The sequence below is a fragment of the Oryzias latipes genome, chromosome 20 (assembly GCF_002234675.1).
Source record: "Oryzias latipes chromosome 20, ASM223467v1".
Taxonomy (NCBI): Eukaryota; Metazoa; Chordata; class Actinopteri; order Beloniformes; family Adrianichthyidae; genus Oryzias; species Oryzias latipes.
In genome coordinates, this window is record NC_019878.2 from 11,461,600 (window position 1) to 11,478,744 (window position 17,145).

Below are 17,145 nucleotides of genomic sequence, written 5' to 3' on the forward strand. Positions count from 1 at the left end.
CACTGGATATTGGAATTGTGGATTCAGACAGCACTGCAAAATGGCGAACGCACTTTAACCCAAGGCACGTTAGCATTGGGAGTGGGGTCATCTGGACCTTTTTTCTTCAATGATTTGTGATCTTCACTGGTGTCCATGGATGACATAAAATCCTCTCCACCTTTATCATGGTAGGGATAACACGTCGATGTGAGGGTGGGGTCATTTTGATCCCACAAGATAGCACAAGGGATATAGTGCACTGCGTAGTGAGTAGTGAAAGAATTTGGACATAGCCATTGTTTCCTCATCTCCGTTGCCTCTCCAGTCCGTCGCCCCCCCCTCCTCCCCGGCTCCCAGAGGAGTGGTTTGTCCGCTCCTCGCTCATCCGAAACCTCAGCACGCAATTTAGCCGCATTAGCGTCATTGCAATACCTCTAACTTCCAACCTTGTTTGCAACTCATGAAAAACCTACTGATGCCGCTAAAGCAAACATTACTGGGACTACGCTGACTCCCGGCCTTGTTGGCAACACGTGAAATAAATAAATAAATAAATAGATAAAACAGTTCGACACCGCTACTGTTAGCAGCATTAGCGTATTCTCAGTAACGGCTAACCTTGTTTGAAGAAGAAAGAATCCAGATATGAGGTGATGTTTTTTTTTTGTTTAAATTACGGTTTTTAGGTGCACTTTATAGTGAGGAAAATCCAGCAATCCCATAAAGGATGTTTTAACACTACGTATATAAAAGGAGGAACACCTTTTTAAAAATAATAGTATGCATTTCCCAGTAAAAAATAAAAAAACCCAACAAAGTTTCTTAGTTGATACTTGGAGCGTCTTCCTTCCGAGAAAGTGTTTGGGGACTTTAAAGACCCACTCCAATGAAATCACGGTGTTTTTAAACATCTGCTTGTGGCATTTACTGATGATGGAGGACATTTATAAAAAAAAATAAAAAAAACACAGCTTAAAATTCTATTTCTGACTATTTCTTTATTTAAATGGTCTTGAATCAGAAACAAACAAAATGTTGGGAGAGAACAGAGAACTAACTCTCAGCAATTGGGAGGGGATGGGGGGGGGGGGGGGGGGGTTGCTGTGCACTAACAGTTCTGCCCACAACTAAGAGGTGAATTTCTAATGAACTACTGCCGCTCTGCAGCAACTATGTCCTAGAAAACGGCATAGATTAAATAAAAAAATAAAATGAAATAAAAACATCTATTTGGAATGTATGTCTACCAGATAAATTACCTCAGGAAAAAGGTTTCCGATCGTGTTTGTGATAGATTTATGTTAAATTAGTGTTAAAGTATACCTGAGAAATATTTGTCTGTGAGAACTGCCTCTAACTGCAAAATAATACCCTTAATCTAATTTTATGGTTCCTTTATGATTATCTATTCTTTTTACCTCATAATTTTGGGTTAAAAAAAGATGTTTAACTGTTTTTGGTCATTGTTGTCCTCAGCTCGGGGGAAAAAATAATCTAACTTTACTTGAAAGTCAATGGTGGAAGTCTCTCCGCCTCATTGCGCCCCAGAGCAGCGCGCCTGTGGTCACTCTCTAGTCTAGTGTCTTTCAGCAGATTCCCAATTGTTTAACACATTTCCCCCCTCCAGTCCTTCCTGGGAGGATTTTGAGGCACCTGCAACAGTCTCCACCCGTGCGTTCTGGATGAGGTGACGTGGCGCTGGCGCCGGTGACCGGGAGCTTTCCTCCATTCCCCGGGAGCGACCAAGACGAGGAGCGAGGATGTCCCGTTTCAAAGCGGATGGATTCGGCTGCACCACGCTTCCACTTCCAGTTGGAGGGTCCCCCTCTCCCGGAGAGACGCACTAAAACTCAAGGTGAGAGCTTAAGCGCGCAAAAAAAAAAAAAAAAAAAAAAACGGTCTTGAGGTTTCATTCATCCACAGCTGGAGGGCGCGGCGCGTAAACTTTTGAAGATTCCCCGCGACGCGCGCCGATTGGGCGGGAAAAATCGTCGTGATTAGAGTGGAAAAGTACGTGGTGTGTGAACAAGTGGTATTTTAGGCACCGTCGTGTGTCCTGTAAGTTGCGCGCTTCCCGCTGTCACGGCACAGTTCCACGCGCACTCAATTTGGAGAATTGTGCGCGTTAAAAACCACAAAAAGAGGTTTGCAGCGAATCCCACCATTGTGAAAACAAAAACATTTCATTAAAAAAATGCGGTTTTTTCTATTTTATTTTATGCATAAATATTGCAAAAATTCTTGCGCATCTGATCGCGGTGCCCTCCCCTCCCCTCCATACACACAACCTCTTGTTTTCTCGCCTCTGTGCTCTTTAGCTCAGGTGTGAGTACATCCAAACGCTCCTTCTCTGAAAGAAAAAGGGGACAAACTCTTCGCTTCCTGAGAATTTCGAGGGCGCGCGTCGGTTTGACTCGAGAAAACACGTTGGCTCATGTGAGAAGGTGGTTGTTCAACACACACATTAACCACACAAACACCCATTTACCAAACACACAACACACATTTTCAGAGCGCATGTCTTTTCTGCCCAATTATAGGAGTGAACTTTGGAGCGCCACTGTTGGCACATCATAAGGCGCCTTTACGCTTTTCCCCGATCAAATCTCCTGAAAAATGAAAGTATTTTTAAAAATACTTAAAATATATAATTGTTTATGGACATCTAAAGTTTAATTGACTTTAAAAAAAGGGGGGTGTGGAGAACTCCTCCCTCCGGACTCTCCTCCAGCGTGTCCCGACAGAGGATGAGGAGGCTGCGCGCGTGTGGGTGGGTGTGTTTGAGCTAGAGCTGAAGGGGTGGGGAGGGTAACAAAATAAGAAGAAAAAGAGAGATAGAGAGGGAGAGTGGGAGTGAGCATAGGTGTGCGCGCCCGTGTGGGTGTGTGCGTGTCATCTAATAGCGCCTCGGAGCGCATTATCTTCCCTGTCATCTGCGCGGTTGGTGCTGCGCGCCGTGCCACGGAGACGGGTCCAGGAGAGAGGATGCGTCGATGCAGGCGGATATTCCCGGCATTCGAGACTAATTGGCGTGAATCGTGTCACCACTGAGTGGCTAACACCAAAAAAACAGAAGAGGAGAGTGAAGAAGAAGAGGAGGAGGAGGAGGAGAGCCGCGCGCCGGATTCCAAGGAAATGACGGACTTATAACAAAAATTCAAAGGAGGAGAACGCACGGGTGGCGGGTCAAAGTTAGGCTTCAAGACAACTCCGACGCGCACGCTGACGCCGTGATGGGACGCCACTTAGACAGAGATGATGATGGACACTTTGGCACGGCGGCTCTAGTCCAGAAATCCCCCCGTCTCCCGCAGGAGCGCTGCTGACTGAGCCCCCAGGTCGACGATCAGTCATTTGTTTTGAAGTGGCAGGAACCCCCCCCCCCCCCCCCCCCCCACCGCCTCTCCTAACCCCCCACCTCTCTTGATTGGAACTGGAGTGAGAGAGGATGGTGCGCGCAGCGATTCCTGAGAGACCGGCGTGCGTACTCATCACATTCCCGTTAAGGAGTGCATCTTAAAGAGCTTCGCTCTCCTTTGCCACTTCATTCCGCTGCTTTGAGCCTGTCTGGGTGGCTTGAAAGAGCACCAAAAAATAAAAAAAAGGAAAAAAGAAAAGAGAAAAAAATTGGGGGAGGGGGTTGCTCAAAGGAATATTCGACCCAAGAGGGACGTCCGAAGAAATGTAAGTTTTCTCCTTGTTTGAAAAGTTGGCGTTAAAGTTTTGGAAGTTTCTCCTCAAACTCTGCCAGACTTGAATGGATGAGTGTGAAGAACCTGTTATCATTAAGCAATAATTGAGATGTATCCCAAACCATGACTTGAGGGAGGGTCTGAAAAGGCGCCCCCTTGTGGTTGTGTCAACTTCAATCTGCGTAAAAGCGCGGTGGGAAGGCTCTCCTGGCAGATCCAGCTTCAGATTAAGGCGCTTCATCCAGCTCAGAAGTAGCAATTATTACACCTCAGGCTGATATTTGGCCTTTAATCTTGCTTGGCCCCAGCGGCGGCGGCGTTGGTGGGGGGTCTGTTAATAGCTCCCAACTGCTTCTGGTTTCTTCACTGAATGAGATCAATCTGGAGATTAAAGCGAAAACCAGAGAGGTCTACGCTTACAGTTGTGTGGCGAACCGCCAAAACACGCCACCGAGGTCACAGAATAATGTGGCTAAAGGCCTTTTTTTTTTTTTTTTTAAGGAAAAGTGGCGTTAATAATGCAGAAGGCGTCCCCCTCCCCTGCGTCGCGCAGAGGAGCAACACTTTGGCGGTGAAGGAGAGTAGGGGGATGCTCCCCTGCTGCAACTGACAAGTGCAGGGGTGGTGGTGATGGTGTTTGGCTGGGGTTGAGGGCATCGCCGTCACCCCGTCAGGGTGGACGCAGCTCAAACGAGGAGGTTGTGGTAGTTGGTGGAGGCCTCTCACATGTGAGACTTCTGAATTTGGGGGGGGGGGGGGGGGGGTTATCACCAATTTGCTGTCTGTCCCTGTTTTCCAAAGATCACACGCCTTCCAGGGAAAGAAAACAGTGGAGATAGTCCGAGGAAAACCCCTTGGGATGCATTAAATCTGTTCCCCGACAGCTACGGTCTGTCATGCTCCCCATCTATATTCATGAAAACACCAAGAAGCCATATTGGCAGGCTGTTAACGGACAAATCCTACAGAGACAATCAGTTGATTGAAGCAGTCAGGAAGCCCCCTTTTTTTAAGGTTTCTGAAACTAGATTCTATCTATATTTCCCTTTTATTTCTTGTCTGACTGTCTGGCCTCCTGTCTCCCTCCTTGCGGTCTTGTTCTCGCCTTCACCGAGGCGCTGGTGGGGAATACGAAACAGCCGGAGTCAGGGAAGATGAAAGTAGGAATAGACAGGACAGAGGCAGGTTCGCATGCTGCCCTTGAAAGAGCATAAAATGCATGAAATTCGGAATGAAAAGCGAGAAAACAGTCCGGATCCTAAGCTTGCAATTATCCAACCTCGCTCTGCCCGGAGCAAAAAGGTTAAATTTAGGGGGCACTTTTCATTTTTTGGTACTGCTATGCAAACTAGAAGATGGGCCCCATCATTTTAGAGATTAGGATGTGACTTTTATTTATTTATTGATTTATTTTTTAGTGGGGTAAAAATAGTTTTTTGTTGACAAATGCACCAAAAAGCCCTCAGCATGGTAAGGCGCTGAGTCCACAACATCAAGAAAAACAATCAATGTGGGTAAAACTTTGACTGAATAGGACAGAAAATCAAAATCAAAACTTTGGTAAAAAGTACAAATGAAGCAGAAAAAAAAGGATTTGATCCGTTTCTTTGATACGGTGAAAGTCTGTTGGAAAGAAGTCTCTTTGGAGAAACACTAAGTCATGCTCGAGTGGCCTTAGGGATGAAATGGAAGCGGACGCCGGGGGTTTCTCAGCCCCGGAGGCGTGTGAGCGGTCTGATGCGGAGTCTGGCTGCCTGAGTGAGTGGTGACCTCAGCAGTCCCTGTTCCAGCGCCCCCCCCCCTTAAAAGATTCATGCGTTTAAACATAGAAGCTCGCAGGTTGCAGCGCCGGCAGGTTGATACCTGCGGTGGGTCGACTGTCGTTCCACTCTGTTTGGTCTTTTCAAGCATTAACACAATGGCAGCGCATTTCACCTGAATCTACTGGAGGTTTTCTTTTTTTCCCCTTTTTGTTGATTAGCAATATAAAAAAACACTGTAATGATCTATGCTTAAAACCATTTTGGGCATGAAAACACTAAGACTGAACTCAAATGCACGACACAAAACTTTTTAGCTAGCTTGTATGTCGATATTTTTACATGACACCATCCTTCTGTAGCTAGCTAGTTAGCAAAATTAAAGGAAATCCCTCAAATAGTCAATTTTAAAAAACTAAGAATTAACTCAAATGTATGTTACATTATTTTAACTAGCTTGCATGTCGATATTTTTCATGACACCTTTTTTTTTTTCTTTTTGCTAGTCTGCTGAATAAATAGAAAACACTCAAATAGTCGATGGCTGAATCCAAACTGCTTCCCTGCTACAGCTTTCCCCATCACTATTTATCCCTCCAAGCTGAGATGGAAAGCAAAAACAGTGGTTGGGTCCGAATTCCCACCCTACTCCCCAACTACTAAAAAAACCGATATAGTGTGGGACTATGTAGTGCCCTGGATTTTACACAGCATCTATTACTATTAGGTTGTGTTCAAATTCCTTTCCTACTCACTACATAGTGCACTATATAGTGAGTTGGCTATTTTGTAGTGCTGTCCGAATCTACAATTCCAAAATCCAGTGCCCTGGAAATTTCCCAGATGTCTCTGCGAAACACCAGTGCGCATCGATGCTCACCAGATTGGTGGATATAGACCACAATGCATTGCGTCGGAACAATTTCTGCCAAATAAAGTATTAAAATGTATTTTTCCAATAAACCATCAACCTTTTTATCTTCACAAGATATTGGACTCATAAATAATCGCCGCAAAACGCTCATATCAACTAGAAAGAGCTGCATTTCCAGAAGAAAATGCAGGGTTGAATGCTGTACTGCTGAAAGAAAGCTAAATTTGCTGAAGAAATGGCTGAACTGTACTGGAAAAACCTTGAAAAGTTAAAGGATCAGAAGTCCTAGCAGGAATAAGCTGAAAAGGTGGAAAATTGTAATAGTAGAATAGCTAAAATAGGTCAAAATTTGTAGAAGGAGTTAAGCATTAAAGCTGAAATTGTTGAAAAAATGCCTGAACTGTTGAAAATTTGAAGATGCTAAATTGGCTAAAAGTGCGAGCATTGGAATCAGCATCATCAAATGACTCAAAAAAACACATTGTTTGAGAGTATCATATTGGTAAAAGCTACATGTTCTAAGTTGATAGAAAATCCACTTTTTTTCAAAATGGCGGCTTTTCTATTAATTTTATCTCCATAGCAACCATTTTATGTTTGGGTCGCCTGGGGATGACGAACAAATCGACGTCAGTTTCAGACAAATCGGAAAAAGTAAACCTTTGGACGTCCTTAGCAACAAAGTTTGTTTGCTAACCACGCCCACATTCCTTATATGTCCAGATCCATTGAATTTCAATATGTTCAGTTCCAGCCATGGATGAAGTTTATTGCAATATTTGCTTCAGATTTTGTCAAAAAATGGCTACCAAACAGTAGGTTGTGTCGACATCCCATAATGATTTCTAAACCTATTTTATAGTCCAAAGCCTTGTGATCAATTAAACGTTTGAACGGTGTCTCTAGCTAAAGGCATGTTGAAGTTACAATGGTTGAAAAAACCAAAGGTTTTCAAGGATTCTCAATGTATTTAAATGGAGCGAAAATCTTGGAAAATCCTGGAATATCTTGAAAAGTTCAAAGATTTGAAAGACTAAAAGTCGTAGCTGAAAGGAATAAGCTGAAAGGGTTGAACATTTTAATAGTGGAATGGTTACAATAGGTGAAAGTTTGAAGAAGTTTAAAATTGCCTCACATTTTGGGACAAAATGGCCACCAAACTGTAGGTGGTGTTGCCATCCCATAATAATTTTGAGCCTTATATTGAAGTCCAAAGCCTTGTGAACATTTCAATGTTTGAACGGTGTCTCTAGCCAAAAGAATGTTAAAGTTACAATTGTTTAAAGAAGCAAAGGTTTGGCCAATGGAGCAAAAATATTGGAAAATCCGGGAATATCCGGGAATCTCTGGAAAAGTTCAAGGATTTGAAAGACAAAATGTCATAGCTGAATAAGATGAAAGAGCTGAACATTTTAATAGTTGAATGGTTAAAATAGGTTAAAAATTGTAGAAGAAGTTTAACTGTAAACTTCTGAACGAAAAATTCTCCATGTATTTCAATGGAGAAAAAATCCTGGAAAATCCTGGAATATCTTAAAAAGTACAAGGATTTGAAAAACCAAAAGTCATAGCTGGAATAAGCTGAAGGAGCTGAACATTTTAAAAGTTGAATGGTTAAAATAGGTTAAAAATTGTAGAAGTAGTTAAGTGTCAAAAAACGGCGGAAGATAGTGTAAATAATAAAGAAATAAAGAGAAACAGGAAAACAAAGGGTTGAATGCTTTACAGCATTCAACCAATTAGATTTTAACTTAGTGAAATCGATGACGTCATATCCACCATTTAAAAAAAAAAAAGTAGTGAGCATGATGTCTAAATTGCTTTTAAAATCCAGGGCACTACATGGATTCAGATAGCACTACAAAATAGAGAACGCACTAGTGGCCTCTATATTGCACTAAATAGTGAGAAGGAAGGAATTCGGACATAGCCAGTGTCTTCAAATTTGGACGTTACTACCACTTGATGATGTCATCACTAGTCGCCGGTCATCTACGATCAGCCAGCACTCAAAAAATATATAGCAACATCAGTTTTATAACTTTAAATACCTCATACAAAAACAAAAAGTCAACATTTACATTTAAGTGTACACTTCTATGCTTCAGAGCACACCCATGAGTGCTCTGAAGCACACATGGGTGTTCAGTAGGGAGGAACCAGGGAGGAGCCAGAGGGGCTGGGAATGAATTCAGATTCGGCCTAAATTTCAAAAACATTTTGGTATGAAAAAAGCTCTAAAACTGAACTCAGATGTATGATACACAACTTTTTAGGTGGCCTGCGTGTTGCTATTTTACATGATGACTCCTTACTTTAGCTAGCTATAAAGCTAATGCTAATTTAGGAAATAGCATCCACAAGCCAATTTATATCTTAGTAATAATCCTGCTTTTTATTTTTATAACGTGCAATTCTATACGTTTCTACTATGCCTCAGATTAGGTTAACAATGGGTTAGGAGAAAAAAAGTATTCCGGTATAATAAAAGTACCGTAATTTCTGCATCATATGGCGCACCAGATTACAAGGTGAATTAAGCGAGACAAGAGTCGGAGATGAGTCAGTCAGTCCGACTATTTTCCCAGTAATTCCAGAACTTGTTTGTAGCATTTTAGCCATGTTATAAACATTAGCATTTTCACAATACCTGTAACTCCCCCAAAAAACTGATACCGCTAAAACAAATGTTACTATGAAGACGCTAACTCCCAACCTGGTTGGTAAAAAATAAAATAAAAAGCATATGGCATTGCCACGTAATCCATGTTAGTGTATTAGCAATAACACCCAACCTAACATTTTGACAGAGCGGCTTGTACCTCTTAAAATTGCTTTGACATCAGTAAACACAAGCAGAATTAATCCATACACAAGGCGCTGTGGATTATAATGCGCTATGTGGTTTTTTGAATAATAGGCTTTTACGTGCGCCTTATAGTGTAGAAAATGCGTTAGGTTGCTTTTAAAATCAACTTTATTTCAGAAAATGTTCTCCAGAATATACGAACAAAATACCTAATGGCTAAAAGTGCAAAAGCTTGTGTAGTCCAACAAACAGCTGTGTTCTCTCCCTTCTTTCAATAATTCATTTGGCTTGAAAAAAAAAAGGAGAGAATCTGCTGAAGTTGCCTCATTGATTCGTGAGATTCAACTCGCTGACAGTCATTGGTTATTTAAGTGTCACTATGAAATGCTCTTGGCCATAAGTGGGGTTAGGAGTTCAACCAAACTGTACAGAAGTGCATCATCTATATTGCAGTAATCTTTTCTGATGAGTTCAAAGGAACGCTGTATTTTTGTTTGTTTTTTCAGATGGACCACACGTCTGACCTAATTGCTAAGGCAACCTGTGCTGGCTAAGCAGTTGACTAAAATGTTTTTGGAACGATTGCTGTGGGATCAGCACAGAAAAGCTGCTCGACTGTGTGGACACTTTTTTAAGGAAGTATGTGTTAACCTACTTTGGCTAGTTCTTCACAGAGTTTGAGGTAGAATTTATTCAGACTTTCTAGACTTGGGTGAAGTTTCATTAATGTCGAATCATATTTACATTAATATTCTTGTATTCTTTACTGTATAATGCCAGTTCTGAGATTTAGGTGACAGTGGTGGATTATTTGCTGTAGCTGGAGCTGATGTAACATATTAGTGTATAGTCAACTGGAATAGTCTACTGCAAAATGACTTGGTTTGAGGAAGGACAGTAACGATACATGATTGGGTGTCTGTCATTTGACAGTTGTGTCCAAATTTAGTGCACAATTACGCTCTCCTGGATCAATACAGTTTTGTCTGAAAGGTCTTCAAAACCTGGATGTTTGATTTTCTTTAAATATTTCATTAAGATTTCTTGCAGCCAAACTATTCTATTTCTTTTCACAAGTTCACAAACTGATCCAAAATCTGAATCAATTTATTCAAATTGATTAATTCAAATATTGTCAACTTTTACTTTTAAAACTACTATTTAATAAAAATGAGCGTTAACACAATCAATGATTTAGAAAGGGAATTTTTCATGAATAAGACAACAATTATAAATAATTCAACCAAATAACGGATAGATTTCACAAGTCAATATTGCATTTTCAAAGTGAATTTTCTTCCTCTTTCGGCTTCTCCCATCAGGGGTCGCCACAGCGAACAAGTCGCATGGTAAACTTGGCAATGTTTTACGCCGGCAACCTTCTCAAACCGGGCTTGGGACCGGCAAAGAGGTAGAGAAGGGAACAGGGAGCAGCCCGGGGTCAAACCATGGTTTCACGGATGGAAGGCGCCACAAACCAGCACGAGCTAAACCGGCTCCCTACATTTTCCACAGTGAATATGGGTTGAATTTGATTAGTTTGATCGTTGAGATGAATACTGCTTAATTCTGCTTGCATAAGGGCAGAGTTGTTGGATGTTTTTTTCATAAAACAGATCAGATCAGAAGTACAACACACATTTACTAAATGTGTTTTGAACTTTTTATTCAGAAAATGATTACAATCTTGTTAAAAGATACTAGATAATGAAAGTAGTTTCCTCTTTGTGCTCATCAGTTCCACCAAATGCTGTGGCAGTCGCTCCTACTGACCCATGCCAAAGGCCTTAGCTCACCTGTGGTGTAATATCGTCTTTTGTTTTCCAATTATTCTCCTCGTTCCCATCTTTAGCACTGTGTTGCGTGTTGCTGTGTCTTTAGAAGTTTTGATTCCGTATCTCGCCTGCTTATCCGCACAGCGGGGAGGGGCCTTTCTGTTCTGAGGACTGGTACATGTTTGCGGGTTATGGAGAATCCTCGCAGGCTCCTCTCCCTGACTTTTCTCTTGACTGTTGACAAGCAGACGTTCAGCAAAAATCCTTGACTTAACGGGACGTTGAAAAGGGGATTTTCCTCACCGTCAACAAAACCCATGGTTATGAAATCCAGCCAGCTCCTTATTACGCTTTTTTTTCTCAGAAAAGTCCCATCTGTTGGTTTGATTAAACCTTCACATTTTGTTTTATCATTTTAGTTCTACAGCTTCAAATTTGACATAAGAAAGGAAAAAGAAAAACAAGAATGATCAATTTATTATTGTCTCACTGAAAATAAGAAAAATATCATAACATTTAGGATGCCCAAGCTTGTGCTTTGCCATACCGCAGTGACTCTCCGGATAGCTCCTAGCTCAGCCGCAGAGCTCTTTTGCTTGTCATGCCGGCATTCAGGCAGCTGGCTGGCCGGTTGACAGACCGCCAGCTGATATGGTATTTTAGGGTCGAATAGGAATAATAATATTCAGGACTTGTCTTTTATTAACAAACTCTTTAGCAGACGCTTTACATTCAAAGGCTATTAGGCTACATGCTAACTAGCCGATCATTTATCCTGTTACTCACGTCATAGATTTACAGCAGATACCTTCACATTTCTGTCTGTGTGTGTCTCATTACATTGCATTGAAGACACGGAGGATGTTTAGAGATCAGATTTATTTATTTTAAAAAGCACAAAAGCATCGGTAATCACGTTCATTTAAATACTGGTGGTACGCTCCCGGTCCATCTTGCTGCAAAAGCCGCTTTCTTCCGTTACTTCCGTGTTTCTGTGAGCATTCAATAGGGGTAAAAATAAAACCAAGAATGATCGATCTAGTATTGTCTTGATGAAAATCAGAAAAATGTCGCCTACCGGACTTAGCACTTAGCTAAGTGTGTGCAACATTTGAGCAATGTCTCGACGTCATGCATCACGCATACCCAAGATGCAATTCGACCAGCCAATCATTGGTCTTGTTGTTTCACTTCAGTTACAGGGACACAGTGATTGATCAAAATGCAGCTTGGATAAGTGTAATGCATGACTGGATGTTGCTCACATCCATGTTTGTAATGCTAGGAGCTGCGTCCAGTGAATCGTAATGGCAAAGCAGCAAGCCTAGGTATCATAAATCTTATGTTATTTTTCCTATATTCATTGAGACAATAATAAATTGATCATTCTTGTTTTTCTTTCTTGTACAAATGTGGGTCACAGAGACACAGAAGTTACTGCTGAAAGCGGCTTTTGCGGCCAGATGGAGAGCATATCCGTGTTTATGAATGACTTATGACGTGAATAATTATTTGGTTCGCACTAATTAATTATTTCGAGGGAACGAGATAGTATTTTTAGGGAACAGAATATTATCTTGTGGGAATGAAATATTAATTTGTGGTTAGAAGATATTAATTTGTGGGAACGAGATGTATTTTAGTGTTTTAATGTCAGGACACGGGCTCCGTACATTCTCATATATGACATACTTTCAAAAAAGACCATTTATTGACATTGCGCCTTATAGCGCGAAAAATATGTAAGTTTTATGGGACCAGGACACTACTTTTTTTCTAATCATTGATAATCCAATCTAAGATGTAGATATGGAAAAAAAATTGTATGTTGTAAAATTAAGCAAGGTATAATTACCAAGGTCTAAACTACCTTGTGTATGCTTGAATTAGCATTCATTCACTAGCCAGCTAAAGAAAGAAGGCTTTGTATAAAATGTCAACATTCAAATTAGCGAAGGTTTGTTTTAGGGTTATCATTCTGTTTTTGTTTGTTTTTTCTCGCGTTACTAACGAGTTTAGGAATTAGCGTAGTCACTAACTGCGTTTCCATTCCACATGTGCGCAAAACTTTATCAAAATTCTAGAAATGTAAAAAAAACCACAATGTCGCAATTACAAACTTTCCGTTAAATCCTATTTTTGCAAATAAACACAAACCAATTCTTACGATACGTTATTCAGAAACAAGGATGTGTACAATACTTGGATTTAAAGCATAGATTCATAGTTCTGCCACGACACGAGCGCTCATCATCATCTATCAAAGGAGACATCTGCGTCTTATCCAGGCCATGGAGCGGTGAGCTCCTTACATGTGGGAGCGGCTACGGATGAAGCGATTCAGGGAAATCCTGACACGTTCAACTTTTCATGAGCTGTGTGACACTGTGGTCCTCTCCAAGGTTGTTGGTCACGTGACCCAATTAAAAAAAAGTGTTTCCATTGCACTTTTGGTAAATATGTTCATTTCAAAGATCACCTCCTCCAAGTGCAAAAACCTTTTTTTTGATAAATACGATTTTGTTTGAAATTGTGGTGTTTCCATTAGGCCTATTTATTAATGCAAATTCAATTTGCGAAATCTTATGGTAAACGGAAATGGAAACATAGCTACAGTAACCCTTTAAAAAAATTATATATATATATATATATATATATATATATATATATATATATATAAACACACACACACACACACACACACACACACACACACACACACACACACACACACACACACACACACATATATATATTTTGAATATGCTAACATAGCTATATTCTAACAGGCTTATTGGCATTACTGTTTGGTGCACCTTTTACTTGTCATAAGTTTGAAAATAGACCATTCATTGACGATGCGCCCTTCTTAACTTTATCTGACCTCTTTCTATAATCTCTTCCTATTACTGAACCTGTTTACTGCTCTTTGCCGACAAAGTGATATATATTTTTGTGCGTTAGAGAACTTTCGACTTCCCGCAAACCCACCTCGTCTGATTTCCTCAGACCTTGATCGATGCTTGGAGCGAGCAGCCTGCCCTAAAATAAACCTCTTTCTCACTTAAAATGCACCTCCGCACTCCATCCATCTGCTCCCCTTTACTCTCCCCTCACCTCGTCTCCTCGGGGCGACAGAGGGTTATGAGCAGGGAGTAATGAGAGGAAGGGGCGGCGGTGTCCGGGGTAGCGGAGCAGCGACGGCCCGGCTTTTGTGATCGCACCGCTTGTTATGGAAGCCCTCGCACGAGCTTGTTGTCTCATTACCCGTGACTTCAGCCGTTTTTTAACCACCCGCTTGCGTGTGTGGAATGCACACAGACGCACGCCGCCACCCACTCTTTCGTGTCCTCCTCAACGTGCCGATATTATGTCCGTTAATGGGAACAGGGAGCTCTGTGCCAAGAGTTCCTCTGGATAATTGGCATCTTCCTCACCTGGTGACTTCTCCCCCCCATTGACATTCTTACATTTTACATTTAAGGTGCTTCATTCGCTCTTCCCACCTGAACTGCTTCTTCCTCTTTCTGTCTTTTCTCATAAAACAGATATTTGCCTATTTTTCCCCACTGATTTCGGAAACTTTATTTCATGGATTTAATAAGTCGAAACTACGGTGGCCCTGAAGTGCAAAACACATCACCAGATCACTCAATGCAGAAACATATTGAGGACAACTATTTAAAAAAGCAAAACAAACTATTCAAAAACGCAAAATTACATGAAACCGAAACATAATTCCACAAAAAACAAAACTAAACTCCAAAGAATAAAACTACATATTTCAGAAGGCAAAAATAATTTCCAGTAATCAAATTAAAACATTAAAATTCAAACAATATATGAAACAGGAAAAGGTTGGTATTATGGGATGTCACTGATTGATTAATTTCTGAAAATTAATTTTTGCTTATCAAAATGTTTTTTTTTATGTTTGGAATTTTGTTTTTGTATTTTTAAAATGTAATTTTGTTTTTTGTTATGATCCTTTGTTTTTGCATTAGTTGATGTGATTTGGACTTCAGGGTCTCCGTAGCTAACAGAGGAATTTGCTGATTCATGCAATACTTTGTATTTTGCTGTGTGGCTGAAACAATTGTATTAAATCGTCCTTTTTTCTATTAGTGTGAATTATTTAACAAGTTGGCAAAGATAAGGATTGAACTTTTTCCCTTTTTTTGCGTTCTTTTCCCATCAGACCCTAAAAGTTGCCCTCCAATTTTTGTCAAATCTATTGTAAAAGCTTCCCAGTGGCCTTTTAATTATGGTTACGCTGTTTTTAGCTGTTTTCTTGGACATAGTCGCACATCTGACTTTTTTGCAGAACTGTTGGGACAAAGCAACCCTGCCCCCTCTTCCCTAATAATAAGAGATCTTTGTTTCCACTCTCTCCCACTAGGTTACAGCATCAAACAGCCCCAACCTAACATTACCGGTGCATGTGGATGCATCAGAATTGAGCGGAGCAGGGAGCTTGAGGCCCGCTGAGCATTATTTTCTACATCACAAATACGTTATTTTTTCAAACCGCATTTTTTTGTCTGCTCCTTATTCACAAAAATTGAATAGAGAAATACTCAGAAATGCAATTTTGAGCTTAATTTTCTGAATTTATGTCCTCCATCATCAGAATAATGCCACAAGAACAAAATAAAACACAATTATTATCAGAGGGCGTCATAAAAGCTCTATTTGACCTCAGTAGATCTGTAAAGGAGGCTTTAAATTACACCAAATTGAAGTTAAGGCCAAATAAAAACACTGAAATCCTATAAATAACCTATAAATTGTTTGACTCTGTCACAATACTTCTGATTAGCATAAGGCAAGGCAAACAAAAATAGCAATCTTTCTTCAGAGGTCCCCTATGTGCATCACAGCTCGTCATCTGCATACATTCTCTCTCTTTCTATTACAAGGCTTTGGCTTTATTGTTTGGAGCTCTCATTAGGACTCAGGTAGATCATATGTAAATGCAAAGCTACAGCAGGTTTACAGTTGTCAGTCTCACACTCATGTTGCACATTTGTCATCCGGCAGCTTGTGCTCGGCAGCTTTTCATCACACGCTTTCACCTCGGAGGGTATTTGAACCGCTCTCTGCATAATAAACGGGAAGTGTTTCGTGAATATGATCTCATTTTATTTGAACGCGGCTGCACACGCCACCAATCTGATCCCAACGGATCAAAGTTTGGAGATTTGAAGGCGATCCGCGGCGTAAAACCCCCAACAGATGTGTGGAGGTGTCGGTCAGACTTTCATCTGGAGCAGGAAATTTCCCATCATCCCTCTGGCTCACTGTTGGGACATCATTGTTAAGTCATCTGATCACACATGTCTGTGTTAAAACTAATCAAAAGCAAGCATGTGTCACTGTTGATGACAGGTAAAAATGGTGATTAGAGATCATCAAACTGAGGCCGAATCCAAATGAAATACAAAGTGAAGAAAATATTAGATTATTTTCTTACAGCTTTGATGTTGCTGAAAAACATTTAGTCACAGCTTTACTGAAATATTTATAGGTTTGTTTTAACTGATTTAAAAATCATTCTTTAAAGACCAATTTATCAATAACAAACTCACTTAAACCTGTATGATGCTTTATATAATAATTTGATATAAAATGTGCCTTTTTTTGTTTCTTGTAATCAAAATGACCAAAAAAGAAAATACACCTTTTCATATTTTAAATTTGAAATTTATCATCAACAACAACAATTTATAAAGTTTATACATATCTTATTTACATTCTTTTACTTATTTATTACAAGCTCTTTATGCTTCATTAAGCAGATAATCTGAAAATATCATTTTACAGAGTAAAAGTTTTGCAAACTTTGACTCTGGAGTGACCGGAATTTTCTTTCTTTGTTATGCATTTTTTTGCAGCTGCAATTTCTAAGCCAGAGCGACTTTTACAGTCTGAAAAGTACAGTTCTGTTTGCCAATCAAAGGTCATTGCCTTTATGAATTTATGTGAAAAATAAACAAATGACTGATTATTATTTATCAGTTTAAGTTTTCTCACAGTCTTCTTACAAAATGTTGTTTATTAACATTCCAAAATCTGACAAAAATGAATGTTTTATTGTTTTAAATGTTGCTCATTTAAAGGAATTAATTTAAAGATTATAAACTGATCTAAAAGAAGAGTCTGTAAACATTACTTTGGGTGTTTTCATTTATAAAATATATTTTAATATCAATTTATTTCATGGAAACTAGGCCTGCACAATAAACCGAAAGTA

General features: G+C 40.1%; 1 protein-coding gene across 9 annotated transcripts in view; it reads left to right on the forward strand.

The window, feature by feature from the left end:
• Positions 1-1,277: 1,277 nt before the first annotated feature.
• Positions 1,278-17,145, forward strand: part of ntng1 (netrin G1) — a 149,112-nt gene continuing 133,244 nt past the window's right edge. For 7 of the 9 annotated variants that reach the window (XM_023950095.1, XM_023950097.1, XM_023950096.1 and 4 more), the window contains exon 1: positions 2,728-3,666. The gene's annotated coding sequence lies outside the window, so the exon portion shown is untranslated. Of the gene's footprint in view, positions 1,838-2,727; positions 3,667-9,636; positions 9,757-17,145 lie in introns of those variants that run through there. The other 2 variants (XM_023950091.1, XM_023950092.1) reach the window with 2 other exon arrangements.